The sequence below is a fragment of the Lissotriton vulgaris genome, chromosome 7 (genome assembly GCF_964263255.1).
Source record: "Lissotriton vulgaris chromosome 7, aLisVul1.2, whole genome shotgun sequence".
Taxonomy (NCBI): Eukaryota; Metazoa; Chordata; class Amphibia; order Caudata; family Salamandridae; genus Lissotriton; species Lissotriton vulgaris.
Window position 1 is genome coordinate 1,754,655,113 of NC_141695.1, and position 27,508 is coordinate 1,754,682,620.

General features: G+C 47.4%; 2 protein-coding genes across 7 annotated transcripts in view; one reads left to right on the forward strand and one right to left on the reverse strand.

Annotated features, from left to right (window-relative positions):
- The window catches only part of LOC147706587 (cell adhesion molecule CEACAM6-like), a 139,158-nt gene extending 112,291 nt beyond the window's left edge, over positions 1-26,867 (reverse strand). The window contains exon 1 of one of the 6 annotated variants that reach the window (XM_086933077.1): positions 26,817-26,867. The gene's annotated coding sequence lies outside the window, so the exon portion shown is untranslated. Of the gene's footprint in view, positions 1-4,339; positions 4,559-26,816 lie in introns of those variants that run through there. The other 5 variants (XM_086933078.1, XM_086933075.1, XM_086933076.1 and 2 more) reach the window with 5 other exon arrangements.
- The window catches only part of LOC147706586 (uncharacterized), a 487,499-nt gene that overhangs the window by 322,305 nt on the left and 137,686 nt on the right, over positions 1-27,508 (forward strand). The window lies entirely within an intron of this gene.

Here is a 27,508-nt window from a genome sequence, read left to right on the forward strand (position 1 = left end):
TTTTCCGCAGCCATTTGGGCCTCCTGTTTCTCCCGCTGGCGCCTATTGCGGGACCGGATGCGTTGCGATTGTCTGATCTGAGGCGGCTTAGGCCGATCTCGCCTACTTTTGTGGGACCTGTCCGTCCCCGCCCTGTACGACTCCAGCCGCTGCCATGCCTCGTCCGGAGTCTGAAAGAAGTGCATGGTCTCGTCCAGAATAACCCGCAGCTTGGAGGGGAAGAGCAAGGAGTATTGAATGCCCTCCTCTCGCAGCTCCTTCTTCACCGCCAGGAACGACGCTCGGTTCCTTTGGACTGCCTGGGTGTAGTCCGGGAAGATTGTGACCCTGCTGTTCTCCACCTCAAACGGGCCCAACGTCCGGGCCCTCTGGATGAGGAGGTCCCGGTCCTTATAATGGAGAAGCCGCACCACCATCGGTCGGGGGGGGCGGCCAAGTCCTGGCGGGCGAGCCGGCACCCTGTGGGCTCTCTCCAGGGTAAAGAAAGGAGTAAGCCCCTCCGGCGCCACCACAGTTCGAAACCAGTCCTCCATGTAGGCCACCGCATCCTCCCCCTCAATTCTTTCCGGCAGGCCTACGACCCGCACGTTATTCCTCCTATTGCGGCCTTCAGCATCCTCCGCACGTCTCTCCAGCGAGTCCAACCTGGCCAGTATGTCCGTGATCTTATGCTCCGCAGTCACCACCGACGGTTTCAGGTCCAACAGCAGCTGATCATGGTCCTTGACCTTATCCGCCAGCTTCGCATGGTCCACTCGCAATAGCCCCAGCCCCGTGGCTACTTGCGCAATGTCCTGCTGCAACGCCTCCTTGGTCGAGGTAATTGCGTCCAGTATGGCATCCAGGCGTCTATTCAGTCGCTGCTCCTGGTCCAACTCCGGCGGGGGTGTCTCGCCCATCTGGGACAGCGCCGCCATGTCCCCCTGTCCGCGCTCCACGGCCACCAGCCCTCCCGAAGCCGCCATCTTAGGGTACTGCGTCACAGGCCAGGAAACCCGTCTGGTCCCGGCACTCGCGGGTCAGTGCAAGCTTCCCAATATTGGGCAGGATCAAGTGCCACCGCCGATGCCCCCAGCTCCAAGGGCCAAGTGGGGATACACCGTCTGACCTGCCTCCTCGTGTGCCAGGAGGAGGAGGGGAATGGGGAGGGATAGCGGCCAGCTAATAGTCTCAAAATTCGAGCGGAGCCGGTGTCCCCGTCCCCCGATCTTCAGGACTGTCACCACAGTCCCTACTGCTTCACTCTCTCAGCTGCAGAGTCCTCCGCCAGTCGGGGCCAAGGCCGCTCAACGTCGGTGCCCGGAGCCGCCCGTCTGCTCCGCCGCCATTTTCTTCGCACTCTCGGCGACACCTCAGCCGTCGCTCATCAGGGTCTCCTTGGGGCTAGCAGTCCCCCAGCAACTTCCTACCGACACCCGGTGGCCCCCCTATACTTCGTAGGGCAGGAGTGTCGAGCACGGGTCGCCCAGGGTGCAGAAATCAGGAGAATTAGCGGGATTCCGCGCGGAGCTGCGAGCTCACGCCGCCATCCCGATCGGCGTCCAAGCCACGCCCCAACTAGAAGGTATCTCATAAACATGTTTTCCACCACCTGGAGGCATTTCACATTGGCATATCCCCATATACCTGCAGCATAGATAGCGATTGCTACGCATGTTGCTCTATAAATTGTTAAAAGCTCCCTAAATAGTTTTTTTGCCCATCTTTTTGATAACATTTTTTAAGGCCATTATAGATTTACAGAACATCCGCCTTCTTGCCCTTATTGCACTTGACCACAGGCCGGATTGCTCAAACAGTATACCAAGGTAAGGAAAAGTTGGGATAAAGTCCAGGGGTTTTGAATTAATGTTCATAGTTTTTTTTCGTTTGTTTGCCCCTGAACCTCAGTTCATGCAGAACGTTTTTGTACAATTAATTCTCAAGTCCAGACTAGACATAAAAAGGGTGAATGATGTTACCATCCTCTGCAAAGCAAGGGGGGTCCGGGCCATTAAGACCGCATCATCCGCATATAATAGTGCAGGGATTGATCTTTTTGCTATCATAGGCATATCCCTGCACTCCTGCAGCAACGTTCTTTCCAGGTCATTGATGTAAACTGTAAATAAAAAGGGAGCAAGAACGCACCCTTGCCGCACCCCTCTCGCTATGCCAAACGATCTTGCACACTCACCATTCTTACCATAGCGGACTGAAGCTGTAGCCCCAGAATAGAGCTCCCTAAGCAAATACATTATATTTTTCTCCACCCCCAAGTTCTCTAATATCAACCATAGTTTACTATGGGTAACGCAGTCAAAAGCTGATGTTAAGTCAACAAAAGTAAAAAAGATGCGTTCCCCGTTGACCTTGGTATATTTTTCTTGTAGCTTAAACAAATTAAGACCCTGGTCAACTGTACCTGAGCCCTTCCTGAAACCATACTGGAGATCACTTATAATTGAATGTTCGTCCACCCAGCTTTGTAATCTAGTTAAAATCACTCTACCAAAAATTTTAATGGATAAATCTAGTAATGAAATAGGGCGGCAACACGCACAACTTTGTCTATCTCTCTTTTTAAAAATAGGGACAATGATAGACTCAAACCATGATGAAGTTAGGCCATTAATACAAGATGCATTAAATAGTTGCGTGAGGATTGGCTCCCATAGGTCCATGATATTTTTTAAACAGGTCAGCTGGTACTCCATCGGGACCTGCTGCCTTTCCACCCTGACTAGCTTTTATACTTAGATTTACCTCTTCCACAGTGATACCTAGTTTTAATTTCCTAATAGTACCTTCAACCCTCTCGACTGCAGTCATTTTAGATGATATTTGCTGCGCTTCACACGATGCACTATACAATTGGGCATAGTGATTTACCCATTCATCCTCAGAGATTGCTATTTCTATCTGTGCCTTAGTATTATCATTAACCCCTCCCCTGCTGATGACGGACCCGCTCCGACATCAGCTGCGGTGGCGCTGTGCTGATGAAGGAGCGGTTCCATCATGGCATTGATTTCACGCCTGCGCGGCGCGTTCTATAGAGCGGGCGGGGCCGTGACGGAACCGCTCTGTCATGAGCACAGCGCAACCGACGCTGGTGACGGAGCGGTTCCGTCACCAGCATGCACCCGCCGCTCGCCTGCCCTCACCCATTGAAACTGCGGCGGAATAGCCGCCGCAGTGAAGGGGTTAAAAAAGGGGTATTCACTGCTTTCCAAAAAGCCGTTATGTCCTTACTATGAAACACATCGCACAGAGAGTCCCAGGCATCATTTTTTATAGTATCTTTTTTTCTTTTCAATGTCTTGTTATAAATTTTCCGCAGCTCCCTAATCAAAATAGGGTCACGAGCCGGAGCATTCAGAGCATGCTTAAGGTTAGAAATCTAGGACGTCAAGATTATCACGATGAACCTCTTTTAATGTGCCATGTCCCCAGAAAGGAGCTTAAAAATCATTGTATGAAGTACCTGGAAGAAAGAAGAATTAACGATGAAATGAAGAAAAAGACAGTGATGGCTCATCAATTAATAATGACCTCTAGCAATATACAACCATATGTAACATTATATATGAGTGATCGCGAAAGGTTTTTATTAACGCGCTTCAGGCTAAACATTCTTTTTAGAGCCTTTAGTTTCCCAGATATGAATAATTGGTCAAGGCAATTGAGCAAATGCCCTTGTGATGATTTATCGGAGCAATCAGATATTCATATTTTATTCTTTGTAAGTTTTATATTATCTCAAGGAAGAGATGGATTGGGCCCATACTGAAGATCATGGAAGTAAACCGGTGTCACCCTGCTTTTTTAGCAATACAGAAATTAGATGCCATATTAACTGTTGCATCTGTTTCTGCTTTTTTTAAATATGTTTTTAGATTGTGGAAATCAATTTGCATATGAAAATAATAAGTCTACTTTATTCGGCTATAATTGTTGTTTTTAATACTGTAAATTTTAAATGTACTTTTATGGTTGTTTTTAATGATAATAACTGAATAAAGTTTCTAATGAAAAATGAGTGATAAAAAAATAAATAACTCTGTTACTTATCCTGTCCTTTCAGCTGCTGGAGAGTGACTCTATTTTTTTAACTGCCCTTTCAGCTGTCTGGGAGTGGCTCTGTTCTTTATCGTGTCTTTACAGCTCAGTTCCTAATCCAGTCCTTTCAACTGGCTGATAGTTACTCTGTTTCTTAACCTTTTTTTCAGCTGTCTGAGAGTGGCTCTGCTCTTTATCCTGTCTTTTCAGCTCTGTTCCAAATCCTGTCCTTTCAGCTGCCTGAGAGTGACTCTTTTACCTGTCCTTTCAGCTGCCTGAGAATGGCTCTGTCACTCACCAGGTTATGTTTTCCTCCTGCAAGCTGAGAGCAGATTTGTCACAGATGAAGTCTTTCTCTGCTCCGAATCCACCGGCACTGCTTTGAATCCACTCCAGGCGCTTTTTGTCCCACTTCACTGTCACAGAATAATCCTTAATCAGGTGAACAGAGCTGAGATCTGAACACTCCCTCCCTGGCACCAGCCTGTGAGCTCTGAATAAAACTCTGTCCATCTATGAGACTTAACTTCCTGGTACTCTGGCCAATACCGTAGCAGGCGGGAATGGGGAGTGGAGGGGAAAGGGGGCTGGTGACAAAGGAATGACACATTTAACCCGAGCTCGCAGGATGGGAAGAGCAATGTCCAGTTATTGAACCAGGTGGAACAAACAAACTCAGACTCAAAGGCTATCCACATATAAATAGGTGTTGAATGTCTGAAGAATGCACCACTTTACAGCACACTATCCTTTTGTTGACAATAGGTTTTGCCTCGGCCAGTCTGAATTTTTTTTATTCAGGTTCAGTAGTCATTAAAAGTGTACAAGTAATGAAAATATTAAAAAACATGTATTTGTAAAAAGTAAAAAAATAAACACACATTGTAAAGCAATAGATCTGGGCTAATTTAGGTTAATAGGTTCTTCCATAATAAGAAATGTATGTTGACAAGAATATATACATATTTGTACATATTCACTGAAAAAGCAAATGTTGAAGTGACATTATGGTTATTTGAAGTTGTTAGTTTAAGTATACCACCTAAAAGAAAAAAAAACACTGGAATATAACAGTTATAATTAGTTGAGCTAAATATAACTTGTGTCCCGCATTGCACTGTCTATGACCTCACATCATATATAACTCATGACATGTTCAGTCTCATCACTGATGACATCACTGATGATATATTTTTGAAGAATTCTTTATATTAATCATTTCGCATTTGCAGAGTAAAATATCACAACAACAGGCTGTGTGGTATCAAGCACAGCAAATGGCATTGTATCACTTACATTTAGTATATCCAGCACCAGACAAAAAAGATGCCTTACATTTGATATTCACTTCCATATATTACCATAGGACCACAGATCACCTAGCTCCACCCCTTCCCAGCCCTGGGCCCTAGAACCTTATAAGACCCCAATACTCAACCCAGCGAACCCAAACCTACCATAGCCGCATCCATCAGCCATAATATTTGGTATCTCAGCCAGGTCTCCTCAACCATCACACACAGTGTTTGCTACCTAGCCACCAGTGGTATTGCCTGGCCCATTACCTCAGACATAATTCACGTTAACCCCTCCCAGTATTTTGGGATGTCAGGACATCCCCAGAGGCTGTGAAAGACGGCACCCGTTTCCTGGCAGCCTCTGGCACAATGGTTCGAGTTACAGCGCCCCAACTTATGCTTGATTTTCCTGTATATGAGGGATGTGGTCTTAGAAATTATTGGGTGTAATAGGAGCATTTCCTCCATGCAAACATATTCTAGCAGCTGTTCCCCTTCCCAGAAATGATTTTGCAACGCGTGACCCAGGTGTATGTGTCAGTATTGTTCTGAGACTGCCATCTGGTACTCATCTTGTTGGTCTTCAAAGGAGATGATGGTCAGTCTCCTCCAGACATCCCGAATTGGTCTATGCTCAGTAGCCCCCACTTACTAAACCCTGTCGGCGCAGCACTTCATATAGCAAATCACTATCCTACAATGAGGTCCTTTCTGTTAGCCTGTTCTCCCACCCAAGGTATTCAGTGGCCTCGTGCCATGCTCGCACAACCACCTGTGTATGTATATAATACTGCAGGGTATCCCCTACGGCCCATTGCTAGGTGATCTACTACATAGGCTGGTTTATCTCTGTCTGCTAACACCCAATCGTTGATCGCCACCATCTGGGAGGCCTAGTAGTAATTCCTGATGTCAGGTATTGCCAGGCCCCCTTGATAGAGACTCCTCTAGAGCTTGCCCAATGCTATTCTGTAGTCACCCCATCCCACAAGAGCTTGCTCAGTTCACTATCTACATCTCGGAAGAACCCATCTGGAATCTTATAGGGGGTATTTTGTAGGACATTTAACATACGTGTCAACGTCATCATTTTGAAGAGTACTGCTTTTCCCATTAAATAAATCAGTAGGCTCCTCCAGTGTGTCACATCCCTTCTCATACGATCAAAATGTGGCAGCAGGTTATCTGCCAGGAAGTCTGACTCTGTTCTCGAAATACTGTCACCCAGGTAATTAAACTTGTCTCTGGTTTGAAGCGGGACACCACCAGCCTGCAGGGACAGATCTCTCTCATTGAGTCTAAAGAAGAGAGACATGTTCCACTTTATCTGGTACCCTGAGTAGCTACAAAAGTTGGAATATGTGAAGTAGCCTGTCTATAGTGAAGGGTGGCCTTGTATCATATAGCAAAATATTATCCGCAATCAAGGATATGTAGTCCTGTCAGCTGCCATCTCCCGCTGTACCCGTCACCAAAGGGTCTCTTCTAATCCAAAAAGCTAAGCGTTTGAGGGCTAAGGCAAACAGCATGGGGGATAATGCGCCGCCCTGTTGGGTACCCTTATTAAGGGCAAAGTGACTGGAGACACTGTCAGCACCTTGGCCTGTATGTTTAGCAGGGAAATAGGGCAATAGAAATTGCAATCTTGAGGGGGTTTACCCACCTTGGGAACTAAAACTATGGTGTCTAGACGTTGATCTTCTGGAAGGCAGCCCACTCTTCTTGCCTCCCAAAACATTTGAAGGATATTCTGCACCACCACATCGACCGTGCCTTTATAAAGCTCCACCGGCAGGTTTCGGGGCCTGCGGCATTACTAGTTTGTAAGTCCCTTACTGCCCCCACTATTTCCTTAACTGTAAAGTCCTGTTCCAATTCCTCTCTGTCCTCATTTGCCAAAGAAGGGAGTCAGTTCTTTAAGTAGGTCCTGGCAGTCCTCCCCAGTTTTAGTAGGACTTAAGGTATAAAGTCTTTCACAATAGTAGGCAAGCATTGTGCTGCCTCCTCCCCTGTCCTGTGTACACGCCCCTCAGAGTCTTGAATGTAAATCACCCAGTTCTGTTCCCTCTCTTCTCTAACCAGACTAACATCGTATTGGCTTTATCTCCCAGATCATAGAGCCGCCTCTGCGACACTGTCGCCTGAGACCTGGCTGCATTGTCTTCCAGGTCCCTCATCTGCTTCTTGAGACTGATCCGATGTCTCACAGGAGGATCAGATTCCTCATCAGCCAGTGCAGCTGCCTCCAATTGTCTACCTCTCTCTGCAGGGCTTCATAATTAAGATGCTGATCCTTCCTGTGTCCCCCAATCATAGTGTGTCCATGACCTGTAATCACAGTTTTGAATGCTTCCCAAAGGGCACTTCCCTAGTCAACTAACCATGCGTTGTTGTGGAAGTACTGCTCCGTCCTCTCTCTAATCAGGCCAATAAATCTTTTGTCCTTAAATTCCCAAGGATCTATTCGGGCCGCAGAGTATTATCTTTTAGCGGACCCTGCAGCAGCACCTCCCCTGTTGAATGGTCATAAATTCCTCATGCTGTATAGGTCGTGTTTCGAAACAGCCTGGCACTCGTAGTGTGTGTCAGCATGTGGTGTAAACGGGAGTAGCTGCCATGCACAGCCGAATAGTATGTAAATTACCTCACCGCAGGATTATGTATTTGCCACAAGTCCGATAACCCCATGGCCTCCACAAAAGCCCTCAGGTGCTCTGGCCCCATTCTTCTATCTGACCTGGACTCCCTGTTCCTCTCTGGGTCCATAGTCGTGTTCATATCCCCCCTCACCCCCCATTAGGAGGATGCCTAGGGGCAGGCCAACCAGTAGGATGCTCAATGCTGGAAATGTGTCCGCATGTAGTTTTGGCAGTACATATAACAAGCATTTATTTAGGACCTGTCCTCCTATTTCCCTGACAGGGGCACATACCTTCCCATTGGATCATGCCAGATCCTACCCGTAACCAATAGTAGAGATGTCCTTACCAATAACCTCACTCCTCTTGAGCCCGCTGTGAATACCGAACATGCAAGGTTCAAGTATCTGTACCTATCCAGGGCTTTATAACTATTTCCCTTAAGGTGTGTTTCTTGGAGCAGTACTATATCAGGGGCATGTATGTAAAGGTACTGCAAGGTCACTGTCTTCTTTATCTGATTGCCCAACCCATTTACATTCCAGGACATGATTCTAATGGTGGATCTACCCGGGTGCCCTATGCGGTGAGGCCTATGTGTTTCAACTCTACCCATCTGGTAAGCCATGTCAGTCTAAGTAAATTCTGGTCTGGTTTGTGTGTCAGAAATTTTGGATTTAGTGAGAATTCACCACCCCTATCTACCCACCCCAGAGTGGTCCCTACAAGTGTTCCACAACTAAGCCTAACAAAGAAAAACTAATAACAGTCCTACAGGTGTGGGGCCAATAGTAAAGCCCCCAACTATTTAACTCCCCCATCCTGCTACATGGGTACTGAACCAGCCACCTCCCCAACTTGCAGAGTGCCTGTCATCCTTGAACATCAATAACTTTAATGGAGTAGGCTAGTGCTGTTAAGAAAGCCAATCCATCACCTCTTACCTCTCTTCCCCCCCAACATTCTGGCTACTAAATAGTTCCTATGGGTAACTTATTGCATCCAGGCCCAGCTGCCCCCCCAAAAAATCAACAGCCCCCACCCACACAGCATCGACGTTTGCTCAAAAAGGATTTAACAAAAGTCTTGGCAGTCTGGTTGCTGGAGAGCGGGCTACAATGTCACCCCCAACGTCAGAAGCAGACTGTGAACACCACAGTATCTCTCAATCCCCCCGTCTTCAACTTGTGTATCAGCAGCCCCCTCTGCTGGCTCCTCCTGCCGACCTCTTGTACATCCTTGCCTTTTGTCCTGTGGGAATGTGCGACTCACTGTGAGCCAGCCCTCGATCCACTCCCAGACTTCCTCCAGAGTATTGAAGTGCAAGGTTTTCCCCTCAGCCGTAACTTGAAGTGGTGCTAGAAAGAGCATCATGTATTTAACTTCGTTGCTATGGAACTCCTCATATTACCTGCTTGAAAGGTCCATCACTGGTTTTGGACTTCTAGCGTAAAATCATGGAAAAACGTATCTGTCCACTTTTATCGTGGACGTCTCCATGGGAGCGTGCCGTCTGCAATATAGCGTTCATATCGTGATAGTTTAAAATGCTTGCTGTAGTTGTTCTGGATGGTTCCCCTGGCTTCAGCCCTGAAACTGGAGCTCTGTGCACACGTTCAATAGAAAAGAAAGTGGAGAGGTGCTTTGGTTGGAGGTGATTAAGTATTAAGTCCACCAGAAAGCAGTCCACACTTGGTCCCTCAGCTTCCTCAAGGACTTCTACCACCCTAATGTTATTCATTCTCTCCTGTTGCTTCTTGTCTTCCAGTCTGGCCGCCATGACCTCCTGCTGCTTCAAGGTACTTCAAAGAGTTCTGTAACTGTGTCACATTGGCCCCGTCTGCAGAGACTTTGTCCAAGATTTTATAAAATCTGCTCGGAGAAGATTTAGGTCCAGTGTCACAGCATCAAATGTGGGCTCAATGGTCCCCTTCAGGTAGGTAATGGCTGCCATTATAGCACTACGAAACGGCTCTGCTGCCTCTTCTCATTTTGATTGTTATCCCGAGGCCCCCACACTCTGCCTTGGCAATGTGTACTTTTCCCTTTTATTAATTTGGGCCAATGCCTGCCCCTTAGGCTTCATCTTGAAACTGTGGTAGCTCAGAGGCAAATCCTGCAGTGGGACCCCAATGTATCTTGACGTCGTCCCAAATCCCCATTTGGTTTGAGCGAAATCAGGGCTGGAGATAACCAGTCTGAGCTCCCCAAAGGTTCAATGATGTATTTCTTGCATAGATCAAACAGAATGCGCTTCAATTTCATTCTATAGTTTAAAGAGACATTTCTAAATTTCTGCCTTACAGGCATAACACGCAAGATTATCTTATGCTCACAACACTTCATTTTGCCTAGTTGATTCCCAAATACACTAGGAAATTATTCCTTCAGCTTTGCATAAACCATGTTACTCGTATTGTATATATTTTGATCATCACATACAGAATACACATGTGGATTCGCACTCAACTCTACTTTGATACCAAGCTTTGCGATGTGAGGCCAACCCAGAATTATGGCACCTTTCTCTGCCAAATAAATTTCCCCACAAATTTTCCTAGTACCAAATACCAATTCAGCGTGCATTACCCCCACCATTGGAATTCTATGGCTAGAGTAACATCTGGGTTTTACACTGGTAGCACACAGTTCCCTTCCAGGCCACAACTTCTCAAACAAATTCTTGCCCACTATGGCGTGTTGTGCACATGAATCCGCCATGAGTTCAACCTGCACACCATCAATATTTAGCAAACAAGGGGGGGGGGGGGGGGGGTGTGGCTTGACGCACGGCTAGATGGCTGCACCTTAGTGCAGCTCCACCGGCCGCCGACAGTATCCTTTGACTATCATGACTCCTGCAGGCCTTCCGCATTGTCAAGTGTATGGAGAAGCATCTTCTACAGTGGTGTATCTATCTGGTGGTGTTTGAAGAGCAGAGGCAACTTCTGGTAGTTGTGGGTGATGAACATCGCCGCACCACCTGTGAGGCAAACTGGCGACCTCCTAGTCTATTGTGTACAGAGGCGAGACATCGGGCTCAACAAAGGTGAATATCATGGCCCTTGGCCCCAACATCCAGGACTGAGCAGCTGTACCTGGACGCAGGGCGGATCGCACTGGGAGCCCCTGGTCTGCGGTGACCAGCTGTGGGGAGCCGCTGCTTGGCAGAGCCCCGTGTGTGGGTGCACGAACAGGGCTGAGCCTACCTGCAGCCCCATTGATTGGGCTCAGAGTGTGCGGTGGTCTCTTCAGGGGTCCTGCGGCGCTGGCGGGCCCTCTGATCTGGCCTGTGCTGTAAAGAAGACTGACCCATCGGTGGAAGAGCGACGCGCCTCGCTGCTGCTGCCTGACCACGGATGCCATTACGCTGAGGCTGACCAGCGCTGCGTGAGTTCCAGTGGTGATACTGCTTCATTGTGTAAGGCTGCTGGTGTATGTGCCGCTCCCTGCTGTGAGTCGCTGGGGTGCGATGCTGGGGGAGTAGTGCCTGAACCGGACCTATATTGCCAGATTCTGACGGGACTTGGTGGGCTGAACTTTGTGATAATTGGGCCTCGCCTCATCGGTGCTGACTATAGCGCGGCCCTCAGGCCTAGTTGTGCGTGGGGCCCAGCATCAATGACACCGAACACCTCTTGTTGCCTATCTCATAGGGACCTTAACGCTGGCAGCTGTGCTTGGCTGCTGGTTACTAATGCTGCATGGTGCCAAGTTGGAAGTGACATAGTTCAGCGGCAGGAGGGTGCGTCATGAATTTGGGCCTAGTGTTACCGCTTAACTTGCCCCTAGGGTGAGGCAACTTGTTGCTCCCAGTTCTGGATTGTGGTTGGCCACTCTGTCCCGTGTGCTGCCCCAGGGTCCTCTGGCCTGAGCATTGGAGGGCTGCTGCGACTAAAGGCCGGACTGTGCAGTGTTCAAATCTAGGGACAGCTATACCTTGGTTTGTTCTGGCCCTGCAGTATACTTTTGTGAAGCACTGGTAATACTTAAAACGGCCAAGGAGGCTTCAAACTGTGAGCAGGGCCCATCGCTTACCTACCTCCGTCATCATGAGCAAACCTGATAAAAATTCAACCCTGTCTTAATTTTGAACTTCGCAAATAAGGAAAATCCCACAAAACATCAGTTTCTAATTCGGAACTGGATAACGCAGCCGAGGCTCCGTCTGCACTTGAAAAATTGTTTGCGGCTATCGAAGCTAGTCTGCAGTTGATCCATGGCAAAATGTAAGCCCTTAATACGCGTATGGACCACATGTCGGCTAAGCTGGACCAGCATGCAGCTCGGATTGGTGAGGCGTAGCAATGATTTACACTATGGAGGAAGGGTTGCAACAGGGCGCTACCAAAACAACAGACATGGGGCCATATGTAGGTGGCCAAATACCGGTCGGTAACGGCTGATTTCGGCCGTTACCGACCGGTATTTTGAGTTTCAGATGTAGGTGGCCAAAATATTACCGATTCTGTAAATTTACCATGAAATACAATTGCATGGTAAATAACGAATTCCTCTGTACATGCACATCTGTGCATGTACACCTGTGCCATGTGGCACACATACATGCCCTAAGGGCATGTATGTGTGTCACATGGCACACAAGCCAGAATCAGGGGTGCAACAGGGTGTCAAAGTGACACCCTGGCCCCCTTGACAAATGGGTAATATTACCGATTCGGTAATTGACATTGATTCCTATGGGCCTCAAGGCTTGCTTGAATCCAGTGGAAAAGTGAGCAAGGGACTCACGTCTGAGCATACCCTGCCACACTTATGGCGGCTTCTGATTTGTTATTAGACTTGATAGTCCTTCCATAGTACCCCTACGTTATCCAACGCTTTCCCTACTGTTGCACTGTCTGGAGTGGGAATAGTAATTTTTACCCCTACGATATCCAACACTTTCCCAACTGTTGCACCCTCTGGAGTGGGAATAGTAATTTTTACCCCTACGCTATCCAACGTTTTCCCTACTGTTGCACTCTCTGGAGTGGGAATAGTAATTTTTACCCCTGCGCTATCCAACTCTTTCCCTACTGTTGCACTCTCTGGAGTGGGAATAGTAATTTTAACCCCTATGCTATCCAACACTTTCCCTACTGTTGCACTCTCTGGAGTGGGAATAGTAATTTTTACTCCTACCCTATCCAATGCTTTCCCTACTGTTGCACTCTCTGGAGTGGGAATAGTAATTTTTACCCCTACGCTATCCAACGCTTTCCCTACTGTTGCACTCTCTGGAGTGGGAATAGTAATTTTTACCCCTACGCTATCCAACGCTTTCCCTATTGTTGCACTCTTTGGAGTGGGAATAGTAATTTTTACCCCTACGCTATCCAACACTTCCCCTACTGTTGCACTTCCAGGAGTGGGAATAGTAATTTTTACACCCCCGCTATCCTACGGTAATAATATTGTGTATTTTTATTAATATTATGTTAATATATATATATACGTTTTAACAGATATGATTGTATTTTTTTATAAGTTAAATTAGTTATTTAATAATTTTAAGGTATTTTAAGCATTTTTAGGTATATTTTAGCTATTTATTTTTAATATTTTTTAATTTTACATTTCTTTTAAGAAATTCGATATTTTTATAATGTATATATATATATAAACAATATTTTGGGTTCGATATTTTGGTACTTACCTGTTTGTAGATTGGAATTCGATATTTTGTCTGTCAATATTTTGGAATCTATATTTTGGGTAGTCTATATTTTGTCCCTCAATATTTAGTCAGTGATCCAGTCACAGAGCCATGCAACACCCCTTATAAGAGGTCGGTACCAAGTGTGCAAACTTTTGGCCTGGTGGTTAGACAAGAGGAAGCAGGCCAGTTGCTGGGTGCTAATATTTATGTCAAAGGAGTGTGTTTTGGTGAGGGATCATCAGGGTGTGGGGGATGTTTTTGCTGCCTACTATGCCGAGTTATACTCACCTACAGTGACCACCACCACGGAGAAGTCTTTGCAATTTCTGTACGACATCCAGCTACCGACCCTGCCTGCCTCGGATCATTCTGTTTTTCAACAGGAGATACTAGAAGATGAAATAACAACAGCCGTGCGGTAGTTGTCTTCTGACAAGGCGGTTGGCCCTGATGGGATACCGATCGAACTTTACAAACTACTATGCCTCACACCTGCTAAAGATGTATATGGAGAGCCACTGAGTAAGAGTGTTGCTTGGAGACCAGAAATTGGCAACAATAATGGTAAACCCTAAAGATGGGAAACCACCTGAAGATTGTGCCTCTTACAGGCCAATATCTCTCCTCAATACTGAGGCTAAAATCCTAGCCAAAGTTCTGGCTTCCGCCTCACCAAGGTGATCACTGGCCTGGTCCATCTGAATCAATCAAGCTTTATGCCCTAGCGCAGCATCATCCTTAAACTGAGGCACTGAGGCACCTTGATAATGTGCTGAGTAGGGCTCCCTAGCTGCAGGAGCATATGTGGGTGTTCTCGCTAGACGCCAAAATGACATTTGACTCTATGGAGTGGGCCTATATGTTTGAGGTGATGACTTCAATGGGTTTCGGTCTACACTTTATCCACTGGGTATGACTTTTACATGCCGACCCACTTGCATAGGTAGAAATTAATGTGCTCGCCTCTGTAGTGTCGTTCCAATAGTACCCTTTCTGCAGGACATGCGCTTTTGTTGAATAACATATACTGTGGGTCTGGTGGCAGACTGACTCTGTACACACCGCCGAGTATGTTAGCCTTTTTTTGCATTAGCTAACTCAGTGTTACTAGAATCTCCTTTTATCGGAGAGATTTGTTTTTGGCAACTTCAGAACACAACAAACCCTGATTCCGTAGACTCATGGAAACAATGAACTACTTTTCACCCAGGCACTCGTGGTTGCTCGTTTTTTCTCAGATAGAGACACAGAAGAAACAGTTGAGGTGTTTACAATAAGAATTTATTGTTACATTATTCTTCTTGTGTAAAATATATGCGCTGCTACAACTGTTACACAGTAGTAGAGATATAGAACCAGCAGTACAGTGAATAAAAAGGAATATTACAGTTCTATCATTTTGCAATAGTCATGAACATATACATGAATATAAAATGCATTTATAAAATAAAGCACATACTCCTAGGATGCCTGCCTAGATATACCTAGGTGCACCTAGCATGTGAGTAGGTGTGAAAGAGCTAATAAGCCTAAGAGCCTAAGTCTAAGAGCCTAGAATCCCGCTAGAATTTAGTCGAGCTCCATTACCTTAATAGGGAAGGTGTGGGACTTCGTCCTGGACTTGAGTTGGACACCCCGCAAGGGACAGTCAGACCACTGTCAGCTACAGGAACTGCATGTCGGAGCCTCAGCGTCTCTGGTCAGTGTGTCGGTCTTGAAGTCTCTGATCCCTCCTGCCTACTGATAGCAAGACGTGCTGTATTTATACAGTCTATGTGCATATGTTAGCCATTGTTCAGTATGAGGATAACATTGGGGATCAAATCTTGTGCGCAGATAGGAGAGGTGAAGTATACCCCCCGGAGAGTGTTCTCATAAATTATTCGTATGCGCTAAGGATGACATCTTACAATATCGATTGGGAAAAACCCACCCTCAGCATGGAACTAGGTGAAAGGTTTAGTCCATAAAAGGTGTCAGTCCTTATAAGGCGCTATGTCCCTATAAGGCATTCTGTCCTTTTTGGGGTTATGTCGTTATAAGGCTTGTTCATATGAAATGAAGGGGAGATGATGTAGGGAAAAAGTATGATGTTCCTTGGACCTATTTTAGGGCACGAATATGAAATATAACACCTCAGTGTTGATTGTAGTGTTACACCAAAGTTTTGAGTAACACTACAGTCAACACTTGTCATATAGTTCCTAAAAATCTATATAGGATCTGCCTCTTTAGACAACATAAACTAAGGGATTGGTGTCCAGACTGATTCCAGACACCCTGCGGATACGTTAGTCTACAGATCAGCTAGCTCACAGTGCCACTATGATTCCCTCTTACCAAGGAGCAAATAGTTTCTGGCAACTATCAAACATGACAACCGTGACCCCACGGGGATCGTGGAAAAAGTACAGTACCTTTGAATCAGTCACTCGTGCTCACTTGGTCTCAGAGAGATATACTGAATAAATGGTGGGGACATTTTTAATAAGCATTTATTGAACCAGCGTCATTCTAGTGTTAAATATGTGTTCTACAACAACAATGAGACAGAAACAGATATATTATAGCGCCAAGAAACCTAATGGTGTTAGCGCGCTCAATAAGTTAATTTAACATAACATAACATAACAACCAGCAGAGTAAAGAAAAGATAGAATTCTACCATCGTGCTAAAACAGTGAATATATGCAGGTGTATAGATACATGACAGTAATAATGCATACTCCTACGATGCAACCCTAACTAGATGTACCTAAATGTACCTAGCATGTATGTAGGTGTATAGTCAAGAATCCCCTTAGGATAGAGTCAATCCCATTACCTAATATGGGAGAGTAAGGACCCTGTCTTGGTTTCGAGATGGACACCCTATACAGATGTCAGACCACTGCGTGCTGGAGTGTCTGCGTGGAGATGACCTTAGCGTCTTGTGTCAGCGTGTCAGCATGGATGTCTTTCTCTCCTCTGGTTTGCCCAACAAATATGTAGTGCTTATAGACCCAAAATGTACCCTCAGGGGGTTCTACCTAGAAGTGAAGTATGGCATGTCGGGCACGGATCACAAAAGAGTAGGCCCTTGTGCAGAGTTATTATACAGAAAATGATAATCTTGCTGTGATACTGAAAATCTGCATGCATAAGCAATTAGGCCAGTTTTCGAAGAAAACCACACAACATTTATGCCGCACCTAAGTAGGCAAAAGGTCAGCACCAAACCTGATATGTAGAACAATGGAAGGACAAATATAGATAAAAGGTGTGTAACTACTGGGGCCTATATTTGAGTATATGGAGGTCGATAACACACTGAAGGAAGCGCAAATTGTGGACTGCATGTACCTTGATGCAAAGGAGCAAACTTTTCTGGGATGTGATGTAGAGTCTAACCACACACTGTTTCCTGCCCAATCTGATTTTAATGACCTTCTCCAACATTTATCTCACATTCCTATTGTTCCTTTATGTAAAAATAGGCATTCCAGCCCATTAATAACACTTCATCCAGACTTCGCCCTAGGTATGGAGATTCTGGCCCGGGTGCAGAGATGCCGGCCCGAGCCGGAGATTGCAGCCCGACTGCAGACGTAAAGATAAGGCTCGTAAATGACCACCGTGAATACCAAATGTTTTAAAGTTGGACTTTTGTCTTAGATTTCCTTTGTGAATCAGGCCCATAGTCTTTAGCCTATTCTTATAGGGGTTGTAGAAATGGATTAAGAGCACACCTAATCTGAACAATAATGCAAGATAATCAAAAAGTAAGCTTGTATGTGTGTCAGCCAGCTAGAGGGTGCCTGCTTCTCAATGAACACAATATGCAAGTGAATGTTCACTTGAGTGCTGGATGCACAGCTTGTATACACACTAATTTCCCCAATCCTAATGAATAATACAAATTAAACCATGATTGATTGCAACAACATTTGAATGCATCTAATTGTGTATTATGCATTGATATATTCAGCCTTTATTTGGCTCGTTATTCACATATCACCAAAATAATTGACCATAATCGCCATGTCACGATTGTAGATGTGCCCCATAGGATACAGGTGAACATGGATCTGTCTGTCACAATTTTGTATGGGGCTGCCCTGCATAGTGTGTCTCTCCCATCCCAAAGGTTGGGATGGGAGAGAGACAGAACAACACTGCGCTGGACGGCCTTCTCGGCCTTGTACCGTGACTGACTGATCCATGTCCACCTGTATCTCATGGGGCACATCTACAATCCCCATAAATTCAGGCTAAACACTATGCCTATAACAAAAGATATCCTTCAGGCAAAGAACTACCCCTGGATGAAGACCTGTAAGTTAGTTGCCTTGCACACATTATCACAAAGGATCTCCTAAAGTTTAGGTTTTCCCATACAAACTTTCCTGATTAAGGCCTCAGACCCTTAGAGGCCACCGCTTGGCTAAAACATGTCGACCAGACCACTAAGGGCCGTGGACCAATAACCCATCTGCACTACACCGCTCTGTTTTTTTTTTTTTACCATATAACTATCTACACACCAATGGTGATAAAATACACCATTGGTTGTAAAGACGTAGTTTAGAGTCTTCGAGACAATCTTCTTTGAGAGCCTGTCAAATGTGTATAGTCCACTCTACTTTTGATTAGGGGTATGTTACAGAGGAGATGGCCAAGCACATGAGGTAGAAAGAGAAACATGCAAGAGAAAGAGAAACACAGAAGGTAGCGAAGGAGAGGAAGTGTATGTGAGAGGCACTAAAGGAGATGGTATGTGTATTTGTAAAGCACACTATCACCTGTGGGGGTATCCTGGCTCTGGAGATAAATATTAAAAGTGACCAAATAAATATAAATGAAGCAAAAGAGAAAACCTAAAATGATTTGAGAGTGGAAAAGGGAAGAGAGAAAGAGAAGTAAGAAGGGCTCGGAGAGTGTGAAAGACGTATACGAAGACAAATGGAGGGATACGAAGGATTAGGAAGGTGGGTATTGAGAGGCATTCAAGTATGAGAACCGGGTCTCGAACACTGATCCCATACCCAATAAAACACTCTAAGGCAAGTAAAAAAGCATGTCATTAGACAGTGACAAAGGGACACCTGCCTCAACTCTAGGGCTGCCTGTTGCCCCCATCTGATAGGGCCCCAGTCTGGCCTCAGTGGGTTCTTGTTTAAGTGATTTTTGGTGGTTTTGTTAATTCTATTTACCATGGGTGTTGGAGGGGGTAGACAAAACTCATAGGAACTGGAGAATTTGAAATGGGATTTGGTGTTGGTATTCACATTATATGTACAAGTGGCACAAATCAGAGTTAACTCTAAACAACAAATGTTCAACATTACCCTTCTCATTAGCACAAAGTACTAGTAATTCACACATTTGTCTATTGTTGGGACATAAATATCCTCTGCATGGTAATGGATGTACCTCCCTGCTCAGAGTGCCCAACTGTTATCATAGCAAATAACACAGAGCCACCCAATAATCCCCTCGGGACTGGGTATAATCAATAGCAAAAACACATTGTCCCTAGAGGAAACATTTGAAAAATATTTATAATGTGTGATAATGTCACATTCATGATCATTCAGTCAATCTAACCACAGGGAATATATACACATAAACCTGAGTATATCAAAAATGTTTTTTAATCCACTTGGAATGTCATCAGTCAATGTCTGGCAACAAACATACTACCGGAGATCATACATAAATTGGCTGTAGTATACATCACACCTTTCGCATGGGTTATGGATTATCAAAAATCATATTAATGGAGATTAAACCCAGCATACAATCCTATTTACAATCTGCAAATTCAACAAATATGCAAAATGGTGCTGGAGGTCGACGTTTCGGTCGCCCGTTGGTCTATCAGATCCGTGGGACCATCTTCAGGACGAAAGAGTTGCACATACACATTTATAAATTTTCAAGGAAACTAATCCTTAATGACACTATTCAAACAGCTAGTGTGTCTGGCAAATCAGACATCGCAGGATGTAAAACAAGCCCAACAATCGCTTGTAGAAGGAACCAGCCAGGCTTGGTCCTGGGACGCCCGACTGGACACACTTGCCATTGCCCTTGTGCAGGATGTGGTGGCCGCTGTGAAGTGAGTCATGTTCCGCGATGCACCAAGCAGCTGGAGGCCATGTGTAGTGTCGAGCTAGCTTCTCTGTATGCCACAAGGGGGGGCCGCTGTGAAAAGACTGCCATGAGTTACGGGCCATATCCCTGTGTGTAGCAGCCTGCGACTCTGTCGATGGTGTGGGAACCTCTGTACTGTGAGGACATGTTGACCCCTGTATAACAGAGATGGTCCATGTGTGTATCAAGAAGTGGGGATGACGTGGGAGCACCTGTGCATCATCACCCTGGCAAGGAAACCTTACCAGGAGCATTGCAATACTCAGACAAATCGGGAATTTGTCCAGCAGGAGGAGCTAGAGAGAACCCCCCCCCCCCCCACTGCATCAGGAGCGCAGCAGTGTGTGGGGAGCACTGCACCTGCTGAGCTGCCTGCGGTAAACTCACCTGGGCTCAGCTGCTTCATCACCATCGAGCGGGGGCACTCAGAAACCACAGACTACTCACACCTGCCGGTGTGGGTACCACTGATGTCATGCCTGTCGACCCCGGGAGAACTTCCTGCTAGGCGCTAGAACACAGTTGACTTTATACCAGAGTCGAACTGGACTCTTGAGACTCGGACTACTAATGGGGCATACCCTGGATGTTACCAGGAGTGAATGGGGAATAACCACTATCACTAGCGAGGAGAGAGTAGGACATGGAACCCCCAAAGGAACAGTAGAGCCACAACCTGAAGGGGGGCTGTTCAGTTGCTTAAAAATGTCATATTCTTCCTTTGCGTTGTTAGTGGTAGAAATAATATACCTTCTTTATTCATAAATGTGAGTATAATAATAATCCACATTTGTAAAGCGCACAATCACCCGTAAGGGTCTCTAGGCGCTGGGGGCCATCGGGAAGATTAAGCAAGCTTTTGCCCAGAGTCACATGGTGCTGGGTTAATCTGCCGCCGGAGCCGGGGATCGAACCGTGATCCCCAGATTCCAGAGTCAGTCGCCCTAGCCGCGGCGCATTTGGCGGTACAAAGATTTATTATTGCTGCTGCTGGGCTCGAGTTGTGAGCCAGTGTTCATTGATCTGTATCCACCCCTCCCCCCTCCCGGGAGCCTTAGACTGCTCTGACCACGCTAACCCTAAGAGTGACCTGCATAAGGGCAGCTTGGTCCAGTGTCTCGGGGTCCATCTAAGGTCGGGCCCCGGGGAGTCAGGAGTAGAGGTACCCAGCCCGTCCCTCCCTCCCCCTCCCCTCCCCCCTCCCAGGGAGCCTTGGACTGCTCTGACCACGCTAACCCCGAGAGTCAAGTGCAGAAGGGGTGCTTGGCCCAGTGTCTCAGGCTCCATCTTAGTGGGGGCCCCGGGGCGTCAGGAGTGAAGGGCCCCCGCCCCCATGGTTGAGCCCAGTAGCCCCTCTGTGGCCCGTTGCTCTATGAAAGGGGTTCTGACATCCAATCTCCAATAAAAAGCCATTTCCCTTCTCCCCACAGCATTGAAGAAATGGACTTATTTTGTCAGTGTGAGTGACACGCTGTTTACATTTTCATGTGTCGCAAATGTGCACAATTTTTTGATTGTTTAATTTCACAATGTCATAAGATTGAGAACGTGTGCCCTTTCTTCACAGCGGCAAACTGTCTTCAAATTTCTAATATACTGTGGTAAAAAAATATTTTATAATTATATTGTATTTGTATAGCGCTTCCTCCCCTGACGAGGCATCGAAGCGCTTTTCGGAGATGGCACATTATCGCTCTCACCTGATTGCTGCATTATAGCGCTGTCTGCCATTCCGCGAATATTTGAGCCGTTGTCAGAGTGAGGTTTATACAAGCCGTGGAACGGAGTGTCTGCCCTGAGTCGGGCCGGGGAGGTTTACAAGCAGAGGGCACTCAGGTGTCTAAAGATGTTTGGGAGTGTGAGATATTCAGATCGGTAATTGTTTATATAGTAATAATCAATTAGCGTTATTTTCTCAATAAAAATTACCCTTAAACTGAGAGTATTTTTTTTCAATGCACAAGTGCAGTTTTTCAGGTTCATCTCTTGATGACGTGGTGACCACGTATGTAAAAGGCATTGAACTGCACATTTCCTATCAGAGGTCACTGTCCCCAGTTCACGTTAACTCACTCGTGCCCCGTGACGTCCCAGTAGTGAAAGTCACTGACTGAAGCCAGGCCTTCTCTTTCACTGTGAGGACAGAACCCGAATGTGCTTCGAAGTCTCTCCCCCGCCTCTTCCCGCTAGCTGCCTCAGGGGTGGGAGGAGGCGCAGAGCCAGTCCAGTGAGGAGGGAGAGAGAGAGGCTCAGAGAGGCGGCGGAGCCAGCACTGGGAGCAGCTGGAGGAACGCGGGGGACACCGTACCTGGACGTGGCCTCGGAGAAGGATGGCGTACCCCGAGGGGTCCCCACCGCCGAGCTCCGGCTCTGAGCCGAGGATATAAAGTCACTCAGACACTCCGTGGATGTCCCGTTCTCACTGCGAGGATCTGAGTGAGTTCAAGGACGGCGCCCTCACCGAGACCTCTCAGGACAGACTCGGCGGAGCTGTGACCCCCCCCCCCCCCCCCCTCAAAGATGGGGCTCTCCCGCAGACCCCGGGGACCCCTCCCGTGGAGGCGCGCGCTGGAGACCCTCGCTCTGACAGGTGAGACAGGAGCTGCGCACATACTTACAATATAGACTGTTACAAGGTGGCGCTAACGTGAACTGAGATTTCAATTACATTTGAACAAAAAAGGGATCTTAATTTAATCATATCGTATTGCATTGAAGCATTTCATGGACGCCTAATACCAAATGTCCCCCTCTTTGAGCCGCCCAGCGCTAAACTTACGAGCAAAGTGAGATATCGCGGCCATTCGTATGTAGGTCTGTGGGACCTTCCTTTCCGCTGTGGAACAAATGTGCAAAACAAGCCTTGCAGCTGCAGCCCAGAACCAGGGCCAAATAACGTAGGGCCAAGGGAGGTTAATTCCACACTTCCCTTACCCGGCGATGTGCCAAAAATCCACGCCCCACCAATGGGGACTTCCACCAATAAGGGGATTATTGTAACAGGTGTCTCGGGGAAAAGTCCAGATGGGAGTTTTAAACTTATCTCCTGGAACATAGCTAGCCTAAAAAACAAGTTGCTTAGTCCTGACTGGGAATCCTACATGGCGGAACACGACCTATGCCTGATGCAGGAAACATGGGCACTGGAGGAAAGTAGGAGCCACACCTTTGCAACGTTTGATGTCCCGGCTGTGTCTCAAGGTAGAGGTCGGCCCTCGGGCGGGCTTTCTACCTGGATTAAACTTCACTTGGGTATCCAGGCAACCCAAGTTGCAACCAATTCCCGGGACATCCAGTGTGTCCAATTAATAATTCCCACCAACTCCAAAGTAGCCCTAATACATGTCTACTCTAGGCCCTCCAAGAATGGACAAAAGTCTAAAACAATTATAGCTCTGAATACCTTTATTCATACCCTCGACCCTTCCACCGCAATTATCCTCGGTGGAGACTTCAATTGCCAATATGAGCCGCTGGGCAATCTGGAGTTGGGTGAACAGGATGAAGTGGATGCATTGTGGCATGTTCCAGAGCCCAACGCTGCCCAGCCTAGAGTATGGACCCCGCTGGCCATCCAAATTAAATCCCTTACCCTTGCAACGTCCCTGCGGGCGTGCAATGGAAGGCTAGACCCAGATCGCCCTGCCTTAGCCACTTATAATAAGTCCCGGCAAACCTCCATCATTGACTATGTCATGGTGGAGGCAAGCAACTGGGATAAGCTAAAGGAATTCAGGGTTGTGCAGAGGCATGACAGCGACCATAATGCCCTTGTACTAACCCTCAAACCCGGTTCCTTTGGCTTCGCCAATCCGGCCGCTAACTTTGGCATAATTCCACCCCAATTGGTACCAACTAATGATGAAAGAAGGGTTAAATGGACCCACCTTGTTGAATCACCTTCCCAGCTTGCGACATTATATCAGTGTGCACTTCCTCTCCTAACGCAGATGGGCGAGCCAGCGCTAGCCAGGGACCCAGTCGATATACACACGCAACTTGCAGTGGCCTTGGGGGAAGTTCTCTACCCTGCGTGTAGGAACAAACGACCTGTGCCTAGGACACACCCCTGGTTTGATGCCGCTTGCAAGAAGCAGAAAATTCTGCTTCTGGCGGCTATTAAATCTAGTGATATGGCCAAAATTAGGGCAATTAGGACTAGGTACAGAGAAGAATTAAGCAGGGCTAAGGGGGAGTGGGAGGAGGAGAGATGGGAACTATTGAGAGGCGCCTTGCAGGCAAGGGACTCCAAATTATTTTGGGCATTAGTATGCACTGGTTCAAGCAAGGGTGGGGAGATATCTTTGCCAAATATTGCCCCCTCTGTTTGGCAGGCACACTTTGCGGCCCTCTACTCTAACCCCGAATTCGACATCACAATTTGCCCGACTGGGGCTAGGACACTTGAACCGGTTAGTACACTGCAGCCTTTACTAGACCAAGGTCCTCCGCTTGAGTGCCGGCGGCGGGGGGCCGCCGGTTGGGATAGCTCATGGGAAGGGGAGGGATTTGTGGTAGAGCTAGGCCAGGGAAATACTGAGACCATTACCATCAAAGAGGTAGAATCAGCGATAGCTAGGCTGCTACCAAACAAGGCCCCTGGCCTGGATAGGCTGCCTGGCGATTTATTTCGCTCACAGCCTAAAATCTGGGCCCCGTACCTCACTGTTCTGTTTAATGCAGTCCTTGATGGAGCTAACCCCCCTGACACCTGGGTTGGTGCCGAGATTGTCCCCATTTTTAAAAAGGGTTGCCCCCTAGCCCCAGCTAATTATAGGCCAATTAGCCTTTTGGACACCTCACAGAAACTAATGGGCCGAGTCCTGCTAGATCGGTTGCAAGGGTGGATGGAGGACCTTAAAATCTTAACTACCCTCCAGGCAGGCTTCAGAACCGGAATCTCGACCCTGGACCAAATATTTAGGCTCCAGGTCCTCTTTTGGAAGACTGTCCAGGTGGAGGGTGGCAGCCTCTACCTCGTCTTCGTGGACCTGCGGGCCGCTTTCGACCTTGTGCCCAGGGAGAGTCTGTGGAGGGTTCTGAAATGTCTCGGCCTCCCACCCTACCTCCTAGATGTCTTGACACGCCTGCATGTGGGGAATTACGCCCAAGTGAGGTGTGGCAGGAACGGAGATTTATCCCCCCGCTTTCCAGTCAGGAGAGGTGTACGGCAGGGCTGCGTCTTAGCCCCGTCGCTCTTCAGCCTGTACATTAACGGCCTGATGGGGGATTTACTCATGGTCAGGGATAGTGATGTCCCCCGGTTGTCCACTGGTCGGGTGCCCGCTCTGATGTTCGCTGACGACACTTTGTTGCTTTCACGAACATCAACGGGCATCCAGCGAGTTCTGGACGGGTTTGTGACATTCTGCGCCTCACGTGGCCTAGAGATCAACCTGGGTAAGACCAAGTTTATGAACTTTGGACCCCCCGAGGCGCACCCGTCCGGTCCCCACTCTAAATGGAACACCGCTTGAACAAGTGAAAACTTTTGTTTATTTGGGCATCACCCTAAACGAAGACTTCACCTGGGGCCCCCAGGTTGCTAGTTCCACCCTGAGACTTTCGCAGATCACTGGGGGTATTTGCAAGTTCCATAAGTCAACCATCTTCAGACCAGTTTCCCCTGCTCTTGAGATCTATGGGGTCCAGGCAAGACCTGCTGCAACATACGGAGCGGAGCTCTGGGGCCATACGAACACACATAGCCTACTGAAAGTGGAGCAGGCCTTTATGAGGAACTTGGCGGGTCTCCCCCAGAGCACTCCATTGATACCCTTGCGATTGGACATGGAAATCGAGCCCATCACTGAACTACTCTCAGCACGTCCACTTCTGTACTGGAGAAGGCTCTGGACTGTCCCAGAGCTCGAGGACTACAGAGCGGAATTCTCAATGGTCTGGGCTACCCTGAAAGGCAAGCGTATACCGTGGTTACAGCACATCAAAACTCTTGCCCAACAAATTGGCCTCCCCCAAATGTGGGAGTCCCCTGAGGTGAGCTGTGCGGCGGTCCAGAGGAAAGAACTGGTGGCCATTGTGAGACATTTTAACCTAAGTCTACTGTGTAGTGCGACAGTTATGGGAAGGCTTACGAAAGAGTTCTTACAGGTCAAGCTGGCGCCTCGGAAAGAAGAATTCTTAGACCTAATACAGCCACCGCTAGCGAGGAAACTATACACCCAATTAAGGCACGGCTGCTTACCCATCGGGGCACTGACTCTCTCTTGGTCAGGGAAAGAGGATGGTTCCTGCCCAGCATGCAATTGTACTAAAGAGGACATTGTTCACATTCTGTTCTTTTGCCCGGCGTATAGCAGTATACGTAGATGCTGGTTGGTACCGTTGTGTAAAAACTTGGGATTAAGCCAATGTGCCCAGGCCTGCAGGATCCTAACCTATGACACCTCTCCCGCCATTGTCTTCTCGGTTTCCCGCTTTTTACATGGAATGTGGCGAAGAAGGACTTCTTTGCTTAACTAACTGTCTTTTTTTTATTCTTTTTTTATTGTGATGGCCATTTCTTGATAACTTCCAATTTAATAATGTCTTATCTTAAAAACTCTATTTATATTTGTATTATCTATGTACATATTTTATCTGTGCTTTTATAGTCTTTGACCGAAATAAAGTTATCAAATGTAAAAAAAATGTATAAAGGCACTCAGTCACTCCGTGGATGTCCCGTTCTCACTGCGAGGATCTGAGTGAGATCAAAGACGGCGTCTTCACCCCCAGAGCTCTCAGGACAGACTCGGCGGAGCTGTGACCCCCCCTCAAAGATGGGGCTCTCCCGCAGACCCCGGGGCCCCCTCCCGTGGAGGCGCGCGCTGGAGACCCTCGCTCTGACAGGTGAGACAGGAGCTGCGCACATACTTACAATATAGACTGTTACAAGGTGGCGCTAACGTGAACTGAGATTTCAATTACATTTGAACAAAAAAGGGATCTTAATTTAATCATATCGTATTGCATTGAAGCATTTCATGGACGCTTAATACCAAATGTCCCCCTCTTTGAGCCGCCCAGCGCTAAACTTACGAGCAAAGTGAGATATCTCGGCCATTCGTATGTAGGTCTGTGGGACCTTCCTTTCCGCTGTGGAACAAATGTGCAAAACAAGCCTTGCAGCTGCAGCCCAGAACCAGGCGCCTTGGACTCGCTGTGCAGGAGGACATTCTCCCAGGAAATTAGGCGACCCCAGAGCCTTCACCTGCTGCCTGGGCTCAGCTCGCCGCCTCAGCCCGTCTAGCCTGGGCCGCCCTCTGCATTCTGCAGAAATCCTCCCTGGTGGGCCCACCCTCTTCTTGCCCGTCAGCAAGCTCAGCCAGGTCACCCATGGCAGCAATGCCTTCCTCGATGGGCCCACTGGCCCCCTCCTCTGGGACCCCATCAAACTCCACCGTTTGAACTCCAGGGACTGGTTTACCGCACCCCTTAGCCCTCTCATTGGCAGCTGTCTGGGCCATTATTTCAGGCTCCAGACATCCTTGACTCCCTCTCCCGGAATCCATCAATCAATCAATCAATCAATCAATCAATCAATCAATCAATCAATCATATCATTTGGAAAGCGCACTACTCACCCGTGATGGTCTCAAGGCGCTGGGGGGGATGCTGCTATTGTTCGAAGAGCCAGGTCTTGAGGAGTTTACTGAAGTTCAGCAGATCTTGGGTCTGACGTAGGCGGATCGGAGGGTGTTCCAGGTCTTTGCGGCGGGGTGGGAGAACGA